At 35.6% G+C, this 11,685-nt stretch overlaps 1 pseudogene; it reads right to left on the bottom strand.

Annotated features, from left to right (window-relative positions):
* Window positions 1-10,113: 10,113 nt before the first annotated feature.
* On the bottom strand, window positions 10,114-10,627 carry LOC118854492 (annotated as a pseudogene).
* Window positions 10,628-11,685: the final 1,058 nt, after the last annotated feature.

Below are 11,685 nucleotides of genomic sequence, written 5' to 3' on the forward strand. Positions count from 1 at the left end.
TATAAACTAGTAGCTATGTCAAGGAGCTGACAGTCTCCTGGGAGAACATAACTTTAAAAAGTTAATTTCTATTCTCCTAAATCCCAAAGCTTGTTTTTTTAAATAAAATTTAATGTTAGATTCTGTCAAAAGTTTTCTCAGCATCTATTGGTATAATCATATGGATTTTTTGTTGTTTTGTTATTTTGCTTTTGACTTTTCTTTCTAGGACCCAGGACTCTATTTCACCTCCTTTGATTATGTTGATCAAACTTGTGACACTGGAGGAGTTTGGGAAGATGTCTAATTTTTCTGTTTTTGCAAGCAATTTACACATTATTGAATGTTTCACAGAATTCTCTCATAAATCCTTTGAGACCTGGATTTTTTTAACTCTTGAGAAATTATTTCTAGGTTGTTCAATTTTTTCCCCAAATTAAATTGTTTATAGTATTTTATTTCTTTTTCAGATAAAATGTCTATTTTATATTTTTTGAATATTCATCTATTTCATATATTATTGATTTTACTGCCACATAATTGAGGAAAATAATTTCTAACAATTTCTTCTTTCATGATTTCTCTTTGGATTTTCCTCTCTGTTAAAAAAAATCTAATTTTAACTAAGTTTATCTTTAAAACAATAACAACAACAACAACAACCCTTAGTTCTATTGAGTGTTTCTATAATTGTTTTCACTTTAGTTTATCATTGCTTTGATTTTCAGAATTTCTCTTTTTGAGTTGATTTTGGATTATTGGATTTGTTGCTTTTCTAGGTTTTTTAAATTGTGTGCCAACTCAATGATCTCTTGTTTCTCTCTTTTATTGATGAAAGCATTTAGAGATACAGAATGTCTTGAAGGGTGATTTCACATACCAAAAGTTTTAGGATATTTTGTTGTTATTATCATTTTTCCTGGTAAAATTATTGTTTCTTTAGCTTTTTGACCAACTCATTCCTTAGCATTATATTCTTTAATTTCCATTTAAGTTTGAATCCTTTTTTTTCAATTTTCTTTGATGATTTAAAATTTTACTGTGTTATGATCAGCAAAGGCTTCATCTAACATTTCCATGTGTCAGAAATTACAAGTTTTATGCCCTAGTCTGCCAATGCTTGTACTCTAGCAGTATCCCAGAATCACCTCCATGCTACACTGAAACATTGTAACCTTTAGTAGAAACTTAAGCATATTTTAAAACCTGAGAAATTTAGGTGCTAGAAGAATTTATATCAACTGATGCTACCTTATGGTAAAAAAAAAAGTCACTCTCCATTAATAAACCAAAGCTGATGGGAGGTGGAGGGGCAGGGTTGGGACTTGAACCTCACCCTTATCTGAATTGGTTCAAAGAGGGAAAACAACACATACACCCATGCACCGGCACCCACATATATGTGTGTGTGTATATATATATAATTCCAATTTACCGAACAGGAAAAAAAGAGGGAAAGGGGCTAAAAGAAAGGAAGGAGTGATAAAAGAGGGAAGGTAGATTAAGGGAGGTAGTGATCAGTAACAAAACAGGTTTCTGAGGAGAGATGGAGAGAGAGAGAGAAAGAGAGAGAGAAACATAAGAAAATAGGATGGAGTGAAATACATAGTTAGCAGTCATAACTGTGGGTGTAAATGGGATGAATGCACCCACGAAATGGAAGTAGATAGCAGAATCAACTAGAAACCAGAATCCAATCATATGCTATTTACCAGAAACACACTTGAAATAGAAAGATACACATAGAATTTTTTAAAAGGAGTTGGAACAGAATCTAATATGCTTCAGCTGAAGTGAAAAAGTCATGATCTTAGACAAAGCTAAAACAAAAATAGACTTAATTAAAAGAGATAATTAGGGAAACTACATTTTGCTAAAAAAAAAAAAGTACTATCATCAATGAAGTAATATCAACACAAAATATAATGCACCAAAACACATAGCATCCAATTCTGAAAGCAAAAGTTAAATGAGTTAAAGGAGGAAATAGTGACAAGACACTCATTGCAGGCTTTAATTTACCCTCTTAAAATTAGATAAATCTATCCATTAAATGAATAAGAAATAAGTTAAGGAGATGAATAGAATTTTAGAAAAGTTAGGTATGACAGACTTCTGGAGAAAATTTAATGGGAATAGAAGGGAATATGCCTTTCCCTCAGCTATGTATGGCACTTTTCTGAAAGTTGTGTATTATAGCACAAAAACCTGACAAATGAATGCAAAAAAGCCAAAATATCAAATTCAATCTTTTCAGACTATAGTTCAATAAAAAATGCATTCAATAATGAACCTTGGAAGCACATATTAGAAGTTAATTGGAAAGTAATCCTAAAGAATGAATGTGTCAAAGAATAAATCATTGAAACAATAATTTCATTAAAGATAAAGACAACAATGAGACAACATACCAAATTTTGTGGGATGCATACAAAGCAGTACTTAGTAAAAATTATATATCTCTAAAAACTCACATCAATAAAAGAGAGGAAAAAGCACATCAATGAATTGGGCATACAACTGAAAAATCACAAGAAGAAATTTAAAGTTGTCAACTAACCACCAAAGTAGAAATCCTAAAAATCAAAGGAGAGATTAATAAAATTGAAAGAAAAAAACATTAAACTAATAAATAGAACTTGGAGCTGGTTTTATTTTTTAAAAACAGTAAAATAGATAAACTATTAGTAAATTTGATAAAAAGAAGAAAATCAAAGTAACATTATCAAAAATGGAAAACTTGAATGCACAACCAATGAAGATGAAATTAAAGCAATTACTAGAAGCTATTTTGCCCAACTATGTGCCATTAAAACTGACAATCTAAGTGAAATGGATGAATATTTACAAGAATATAAATTGTCCAAATTGACAGAAGAGAAAATACATAATAACCCTCTTAGAACAAGAAATTGAACCAGCTGTGTGCTCCCTAATAAAAAATTCAGCAGGATCAGATGGATGTATAACTGGATTCTAATAACCATTTAAAGAATGATTAAATCCAATATTATATAAACTATTTGAAAAAATAAGTACGGAAGGAGTCCTATGAAATTCCTTTTATGATACAAATATGATCCTGATATCTAAACCAGGTAGAGCAAAAACAGAGAAAGAAAACTACAGACCAATTTCTTTAATGAATATTGATGCAAAAATTTAAAATAAAATACTGGCAAAGGAGACTACAGAAATATGTCAGAAGAGGTATTTATACCAAGTGGGATTTATATAACAAATGCAGGACTTGTTCAGTAGTAGAAGAACTATAAGCATAATTCACACCCACAGAAAAGGCTTTTAACAAAGTAAAATACCCATTCCTATTTAAAAAAAAAACCACTGGAAAGCATAGGAATAAGTGGAACTTTTCTTAAAATCATAAGTGGTAAAAAAAAAAATCATAAGTGGTATCAATCTAAAACCAACAGCAAATATCATCTGTGATGGAGACAAACTTATTTTTTATAGAATTCAGGTTTTTTTGTTTGTTTTGCTTTGTTTAAAGGCTCTCACCAGCTTTTACCTCCAGGCCATTAGTGAGGCGGCCTATGTGGTAGGCAGCCAGATCCTCTGACTGCTTTGGTCTGTGAGTGATCTCATCTTCCTTCAGAGTTTACTCCAGTAGGACTTGGATGCCATAAGGAGATCGCACCAAACCATGACAGCTTAAGTCTTCGATGCCATATATTGTGGAAAGAATGTTTTATTATATTCAGAAAAATTATTATACTGTTTAAATCCAACTTCATGTGATCTGCACCCATAATGTTTCCTGACCCCAATAAGTTCCTGAGAATGCTGGAGACAGCTACAAGGAATTTTAGGTTTCCCCAGGTCCTGACTCCTCACACTCAGGTCTTGTTTGGGGTCCACCCTACAGGTGATTCTTTATCAGATAACTCAAGTGTGACTCTTGTGTGGAAACCTTTGTCAAAATCCCATATAATATAAACCTTCCAGACCTGGAAGAGGAAGCCAACTCTTCTTTCTAGCACTTTTCTCTACCAAATGACCTAATAAATTTTTTTTCTAAAACTATTTCAGATTTTGGGGTTTATTCTCATGAACAACAATGTTTTGTCTTTATGGTAATGAGATGTTATCTAGTATCTGCTAATTGATTAATTTAAATGCTAAGAACATTACAGAAATGAACAATTAATTTTCACAGAAGCCTTTTTTTTTCAGAACCAGGCCCAGTTTGTTTGCTAAAATATATTATTCACAGTTAATTTTAACTAACTCTGCAGCCTTTTAACTAGCAGCACTATGCACATATAAAAGGCTCCAAACATACAAAAGCCTCCAAGAAAGAACTCCTCTCCCTCTTTCCTCTTGGCCACAAGATAAAAGGATGTCTCTAAGCTCTGGAGGACCAGTGAGAGTGCTCAATCAATTTGATAGCTGAGTGAGGATGAACTGGAATGGGATGAGACTTAAGACAGGGAGAAGGCTATTGCAATAGTCCAAGCATGAATTAATGAGGGCTTCTACCAGGTGGGTATAATGTCAGAGAAGAGAAGGGGCCATTAAAAAAAAGATCCTACAAAGGCAGATGTTACAATACAATTTGACAACTGGTAGGATATACAGAATGAAAGCGAGTGAGGAGTCAAGGATGACACCTAGATTGTGAGCTTAGGTGACAGGTAGGATGGTTTTCAACTATAATTGGGAAATTAAGAAGAGTGAAGGATTTGAGGAGAAAGATAACGAGTTCAATTTTGGACATGTTGAATTTAAGATGTATGTGAAACATTCAATCTGAGATGCCCCATAGACAGTTAAAGATGTGACTAGAGGACAGAATGAGGCTGGACAAATAGGTCTGAGAGTCATCTAGATAGATATGATAACTGAATCCATGGGAATTAATGAGATCACTATGTAAAGCAGTATATAGGGAGAAGAGAAAAGTGGTTAGGACCAAGCCTTGAAGAATGCCCTGGGTTAGTGGGTATTTACTGAGTATAGATCCAGCAAAAGAGACTGAGGAGATCAAAGAGGTAGGTAGAGAGTCAGCAGGGAGAGTAATATTATGAAAACCTGGGGAGAAGAGGTAATCAAAGAGAAGGGGATCAGTAGTGTGGCTGCAGAGAAGTCAAGAAGGATATTTGGCAATCAAGAGATCCTTGCTAAGTCAAAAGTCAGAATGCAAGAGGGTTAAGAAGAGAGAGGAAAGTGAGTGAGTCATGATAGACACCCTTCTCAAATAGTTTCACTACAAAAAGGATATTAGAAGATAGCTAGCAGGCATGAATGAATCAAGTGAGGGTTTTTTGAGGATGAGGGAGACATGGGTGTGTTTGTAGACATCAAGGAAGTGACCAATAGACATCAAGAGATTGAAAATTGATGAGACTTTGGGGAATTTAGAAGGAGCAATCTTCTGGAGAAGATGGGATAGGAGGAGAAGGATCACCTCTTTCTGTGAGACAAAGGTGAAGGATAAGAAAGTGGTGGAAGGCATCTGAGTAATGTGAGAGGAAGAAGGGATAAGGGAGCTCTTGGCAAATGGCCTCAATTTTTTCAGTGAAATATAAAGTAAAGTAACTGTGAGGATAAAGGAAGAGGGAAGAGTGGGGAGCCATGGGAGATTTGAAATAGGATGAAAAAATTTGAAACAGGCTCTATGGTAAATGGGATAATGAATTCCATATATAATATAAATTTTATAAATTGTATTAGACACAGTCAGCTGGTTTCAAGATTTTCTCCAATTTTATTAAGTAGCATTTAAGTAGAAGTAAAGACAGAGGGAACATGCCGAATATGAAGCTTGGCACAGCATCTTTGATAAGATAAGGAGTCAAGGGACTTGAGGGGACAATGTAGAGCTGAACTGGTTCACTGAGGTTAAAATGGATAAAGAGGAATAAAATATCCAGTGCAGGGGTGATGACGTGGGAAAGAAATGAGGGGTAGAAAGATTGGAAGTTGTTGTAGTTAAGACAAATAATAGGTTTGGGGTTTGCTAGGCAGAGAGAGAGAGAGAGGTGGATTGACCACAGATTTTTTTTATCAGATAAAGGAATTTCAGAGTTTTGAACATGGGAACAATGCATTTGTGGATTATGACAAGTTTAAGGGTACAGCCGTAGATGTGCATAGATGTGGTAGGGTGGAGGAACTGGTCATGAGAAATGAGTAGGTTGTGGAACTATGAGGTTAGGATGCTTGACAAAATATCAGTGTGAATATTAAGTCCCCCTAGTGTGAGGGCAGGACTTGGGGAGGAGAAAGAGACTATGAGATAAAGACACTCAACTCAGAGATCAGTAGACAATTGCCACCAAAATCTGGCTTTGGTGATGAATGTGGATTGAATGAATCTAAAAGAAGTTGCTGAGTAATCATGCTAGAGAGGTTAGAAAAGGCAATGGGAAGCAAAGGGTATACCAACTTCCCTACCATAAGCAGTGAGTTGGGGGTGTGAGTGAAAGTGCAACCCATACTTGAAAGGATGGCCAGGGAAACTATATTAATCAGAGGGAGCTGGTGGTCAGTGAATGCAAGATCATGGAAAGATCAAAAGAGGAATTGTTTTAAGGGGAAAGCTCATTTGTTGTCTACAAAGAAGGCATTTCAAAGAGTACAACAGAGTAAGGTTAGAGCAAGCCATTAATGGTGTTGGGTTGGATGGGATGAGAATAAGGAACGTTAATGAGGGACCAAGAAAGGGATTAGAACAAAGGCAACCAAGATGACTTGTCCTTGTTTCCAGGACATAGCCTAAAGCAATATACAATGCTAAACTATTTAGTATTTAAGTTTAAATTACTTAGTATTAAAGTGTTCTATCACTACATTATTTTCCTTGTATAGAAGGATCATTTTTATTGGGGCATTTGGGAGATAATTCTAGGGCAAAGGGATTTGTCAACCATGCACGTACCTCTGTGTGTGTTTTTGTGTATGTGTGTTTTAAGTTCCGAAACTACCAAAACACTTATAGAAAGAATTAAAACAACTTGAAATTTTTCAAAAAAAAATTATAGCTTTACTATGGAATGTGGTGGGGGAAAGGAAACAGAAGTTTTGAAATGTTTTCCTCCATACAAGCAACAGTTTATATCTGTATGATGTTATAACCACAAGAAAAAAAAGCATGATATAAAAGCAACCTTATGACATTGCAGCTAGGCAGGCAACAGAGACCAGACTTCTTTTCTACATGCAAAAAAAAATTAATTTTGGAAAAGCCTAGCAATAATCTTGAATGATGACCCTGGTTTTTTCAGGCACTAGTAATGAAAGGTTCTATAAGTTCTTAATAGGTGGTATTTGTACATAAACCTTAATTCCTAAAAACCCTCAACAGGACCGTTTTCATCAGGTACTTAATATACTTTAATTTGGGCAGCAACCACTAATGGGGTCTTCTCTTGGTATGAATTTGTAACACACATAATGTCTAATGGTGATGATACTGGCAACCCCTGTGAACTCAAGGTAAACTCATATTTTTAAAAACTTTAATAACATCTGTAAGAATATTAGGTTGACTTCAAAAATTTGCTCTCTTTACTACAATTATTTCTTCTTTCTATTCCCTAGGGGCACTGGGGTCATCAGACTATTGTTAGTGTCCATTATTGCAGGCAGGTTTTCTGAAAGATGCAGGAAGTTCCCTTTCCTCTAAACTTTGAATTCATTAGGCTCTTATCTGCCTTCTGCGTTCAGTTTTAGCCAGCATGGTGTAGAGGCTGGAAAGCCAGCCTCAAAGACAGCATGACCTGGGTTCAAATTCCACCTTTGACACAGACTTGGCAAATCACATGACCTCTCTAAGTTGAAAAGAAGGTCTCTAAGTTGCATGGATAGAAGGAATTTCCTCACTAGAGAGTTCCCTCTATAAATAAAATCATAAATCCAATCCCTATCCTTGACCCTACAGAGGAAATGTATATAAGCAAGAACAAACTCAGAAAAAAAAAGCAACTCATGAAATGCCTGTGGAACTGGTACTGATCTGCATTGGTAAATTTCCTTACTGGGAATTCCTTATACTAAGAAAATTATTACAGGTCCGGGGAAGAAAGGAAGGAAGGAAAGAAGGAAGGAAGGAAGGAAGGAAGGAAGGAAGGAAGGAAGGAAGGAAGGAAGGAAGGAAGGAAGGAAGGAAAGAAGGAAAGGAAGGAAGGAAGGGTAATGAGAGAAATGAAACAACTTTTTTTTAAATTTGTAAATGCTTTTCCTTGCTAAAAAAAAAATTAATACCTTTTGTTGTTTGTTTTTTTCATCCTGGTCATTTTTAGATATAACTTTCTCCTTGCAGATGAGGAAACTAAGGCAAACAGGGTTAAGTGACTTGCCCAGCGTCACACAGCTAATAAGTGTCTGAGGTCAGATTTGAACTGAAGAAGATGAGTCTTCCTGACTCCAGGCCTGGTATTGTATCCACTTTGCCACCTAGCTGCCCCAAACTTTCCAGAGTCTCCCAACTACAGCACAGAACACTGTGCCTAGCACAAAGTACGTACTTAATAAATACTTATTGACTGACCAGACTCTCCAGCGGAGGTAAGAGGGTGTATTTACTTATTTCTTCTCCAAGGTCAAGAAAAATCACAACACTTGCATTGCATTCAGCTTTATTTTATTTTTCATTCGCATCATTGGATTCATTGTATATATTATTTTACTGATTCTTCTTGATTTAATTTGCATCAGCTCATGTGAATCATCCCATGTTTCGTGGAATTCTTTTTATTTTTCATTTCTTATAGCACAATAATATTCCATTTCACTTACATATCAAAATTTATTTAGCCATTCCCCAACTGATGGAAGTCCACTTGGCCTTATAGTTCTTGCTACTCCAAAAAGTGCTGATATGAATATATTAGTATATATTCTGCATGTTATTTCCTTAGAGTATAGGGTCAGCATTTTGATCTTTGGGTCAAAGCATGTTTAGCCACTTGCCTTTCATAATTCTAAGTTGTTTTCCAAAATGGTTAGACCAATTCACAGTTCCACTAACAACATATACACGAACCTACCTGTCTTACTGCAATCCCTCCACATTTCACTGCCAGGATTTCAGCAGTCTCATGTGGCAGTTTTTACAGTAAAATAACCAAGGATGTGTAATTCACCTGAATTCTTCAAAAGGGAGCCACATGCTCCCTACTACTTCTTTGCTTAACCCAATATCAATTCACCATTAGCCATTTTTGTTTTGGCCTTTCTGGTCCCAGTCATTCCTCCATGCAGAGAAAACAGAAGCAAAGTAAGAAGTAAGCAGTCCTCTGCCTTCTTTTTGTTGTTCTCTTTTATCAGCCCATCTACCCAATCCTCTATTTCATATATATATATATATATATATATATATATATTTTTTTTTTTTTTAAATTTTATCGAATTACCACCACCTATATGGTAGCAAGGCATTATCACATGAATTTTCATGAAACTTAGCAAGACTAAAATTAGTCAACTAATAAATTTGTATTTACAGTTTCCATGGGTGCACAGAAGACTTTGCCATTGCCCTTCCATATGTAGAAAATGTGATTGGCTTACTATTCTGCAGAGACAACTATCAGTGCCAGGATCAGCAGTCATTTTATAGACAAAAGAGCTCAATGAACTCTTGTACTAAAAAAAATTGCTATTTTCTCAAAGATCTCACCATTTACTTTGTGACTATCCTAATTTATAACCAACATCCAAGATTTAAAAAAAACAGCAATTTACCACCTATAGAACACTTAATGTAATGTTTATAGCTTTATCCTCAGACTCTTTTATTTATGTCAGCAGTTCTTCCTAGCCTTCATTTTTTCATGTCAAATATTCAAGATTTCTACCTATTTTCTCAAATTTGCTTATTCTTTATCAGTTAGCCAAAATAAATGAGAATGCTGAATATTCCTAAACTTAAAAAGTCCTTAATATCTAATTCATTGTATTTGGGGTTTTTCAGTTTTCTCATGGAGAAAAAAATTTAGTCATAACTCAACTTTATATATTGTCCATCTGCTACTTATACAACACAGTCCTAGATAGTAAAATTTGGTGTATGTTGTCTTAATTTCTATTCCATGGGGAAAGAGAAATCATCAAGAAAAACTTTAACCACCATGTGGAAAACCTTGAAAGTCCATGCTTTGGTCTCAAGGTTCAATTGTTATCTTTTATCCGCTGCTCAATCCATTTCATTATCTGATCTAAATTATTCTCTAGTTCTTCTGGTACATTGCTGGGCAGCCGGTGTACTATTTAATGGTTGTAGGAGGCCATGGCTTTTTCATAAAGAATTTGGAAAATTTCACACTGAATATTGTCCTGTAGTTTCTTTACACTGTATCCCCTTTTCAAGTCTAGGATATAATACAGAATTATCAGTTTGAAGCACAAAAACAACGTGAAACCATCATTCAGGGAAGAAGTCACAGGCATGGTAGTCAACAATAACTCCACCTTCTTTCATTTTATTTTCTAACTCATCAACTACTCTGTCCTCATCCAAAATGGGACATTCATATTCTTCATCAAAGCCATCATATAACTGTCCTTCTTGTGCTAAATCGCCCACATTAATGTATGTCAGTCCTGTTCTTGATGCAAGTTCTTTACCTAGTGTGGTCTTTCCAACCCCTGGTATACTCGTGAGCAGGATGTTGGGCAGCCTCATGGTCACGGTGGCGCCAGCTCTGCCCCAGTGGCCTGCTCTCTACGAGGGAGCAGCAGGCAGAAGAATTCTCTCTTTTTGATCCTTCTTCTTCCCCAAATATAGCTTTTGGGGTGAGAAAACTTTTTTTTGGTCTTTGGATTTCCTCTCTAGTCTCACCTCAATCTGAGTGTTCACTATACTGATATGATTCTTTCCCCACCATGTTTCTGTACCACTAACTTCCCCTGCTTTATTCTTCTGCACAAAGGAGCAAGGGTAGCAGAGACTATGGAGCCAGATCCTGGAAATAGGAGACCACAGCACTGACACTGTAAACCAAGAGAAGGGATTTTGGAAACAGAACCAAGGAGCAGAAATGAGCTATGTGGCACTATCACCCTGACCCAGAAGCAGGAAACCAAGTGAGACAGGCCAAGACCATACAAGATCACTTAGAGTTCAACCAAATGTTCGGAGTCTCACCCTAATGCAAAATCACAATCTTCCAGTTAGACTGGAAGAATGAATAAACAAAAACACTTTCTATTATAATACCAGGAATTCCCAAAACACAAACCCAGAAGAGAATAACTCCAAAACACATACAAGCAAAGTCTCAAAGAAAATCATAGCTTAGTCATAACAAAAGTTGGAATCCCAAGATTAGGTTTTTTAAGAGTTTAAATGCTACTATATGTTAAATGATAGTGCTAGAATAAAGAATTAGAAAGTAAATAAGAGCTATGGAGGAGAAACTTGAAAAGAAAATGAACAGCTCAATCCTTCATTGTCACTAAGTCACTATGTGTTTATTATTAGCTCTTACTAATGTAGTATGCAAGGCAGCTAGATGGCTCAGTGGATAGAACGCTAGGCCTGGAATCAGGAAGAGCTGAATTCAAATCAGGCCTCACTTACTAGCTATGTGATCCTGGGCAAGTCACTTAACCTCTGTTTGTCTTAATCCTCTGGAGAAGGAAATGGCAAACCACTCCATTGTCTTTGCTAAGAAAACTCTATGGACAATATGGTCCACCAGATTGCAAAGAGCTGGACACGACTGAACAATTTACTTTTAA

The sequence above is a fragment of the Trichosurus vulpecula genome, chromosome 6, assembly GCF_011100635.1.
Source record: "Trichosurus vulpecula isolate mTriVul1 chromosome 6, mTriVul1.pri, whole genome shotgun sequence".
Classification (NCBI taxonomy): Eukaryota; Metazoa; Chordata; class Mammalia; order Diprotodontia; family Phalangeridae; genus Trichosurus; species Trichosurus vulpecula.